At 30.8% G+C, this 903-nt stretch overlaps 1 non-coding gene across 1 annotated transcript; it reads right to left on the reverse strand.

The window, feature by feature from the left end:
• Positions 1 to 398: 398 nt before the first annotated feature.
• Positions 399 to 479, reverse strand: TRNAL-AAG. Its single transcript has one exon. It is a non-coding gene; the product is annotated as a tRNA-Leu (tRNA).
• Positions 480 to 903: the final 424 nt, after the last annotated feature.

The following is a 903-nucleotide window of genomic DNA, read 5'->3' on the forward strand; positions in this document are numbered from 1 at the left end:
CCTCATTATCACATGTATCACAACACATTGACATCATGCAATCATCGTCATTATATTTAACATACATCATTTATCATGCTCAACATTTAAGATACTGCAAACAGAGCATATCACAATTTATTACAACAAAATATCAACGAAATACAACCACGAAAAACTAGCAATTATGTGTAACATATATCTCCAACTACAAACTTCCAAACTAAGATCACATTGTTAAAACTGAAGAACAACATGTTATGGACAAGTTGTCAAAATTTCAGCCAAATCAGACAGTTAAAAACCGAGAAACTCAGTTTTAAAAAAATTGTGCAGACTAGAAAAATAATGACGCTGGGGGTGTGCCCAGAACTTGGCGCCCTACAGGACCCAAAAACTCATGCGCAAGTACACACCATTGTTGAGAGTGGGATTTGAACCCACGCCCTTTCGGACCAGAACCTTAATCTGGCGCCTTAGACCAACTCGGCCATCTCAACCTCATTTATTAAAATATTTGATAACTATTCTTAAGAATATATTAGCTTAATCTAAAAGTTGAACGCAACATAGTATATTTAGGTTAAATTATTGCAATACATGCAATATAGTCTATTTGTCAAGAAAAAGATAAATAAAGTGATCATCAATGTACATTTGCCTAATAATAGTATGCTCTTTTATGTAAACTAAAATTGAAATTGATACAATTAAAATCTAAAATCTAGCTAAAACTATTAATTATTTTCACATAGAAAAGCATTTGTAGTTAAGCTCCTTTATCATTCTGTTTTTCCAACTCATGCATATCTTAATAAAAAAATTTACAACCCTTTGCTATTTTATGAAAACTCACAAAACTAAAGAAAAATCTTATGTTGTTATGTGTTAATTAAATCTAGAGTTTGATCTTACAATATATTT

This window comes from Vigna unguiculata, chromosome 4, assembly GCF_004118075.2.
Source record: "Vigna unguiculata cultivar IT97K-499-35 chromosome 4, ASM411807v1, whole genome shotgun sequence".
Lineage (NCBI taxonomy): Eukaryota > Viridiplantae > Streptophyta > Magnoliopsida > Fabales > Fabaceae > Vigna > Vigna unguiculata.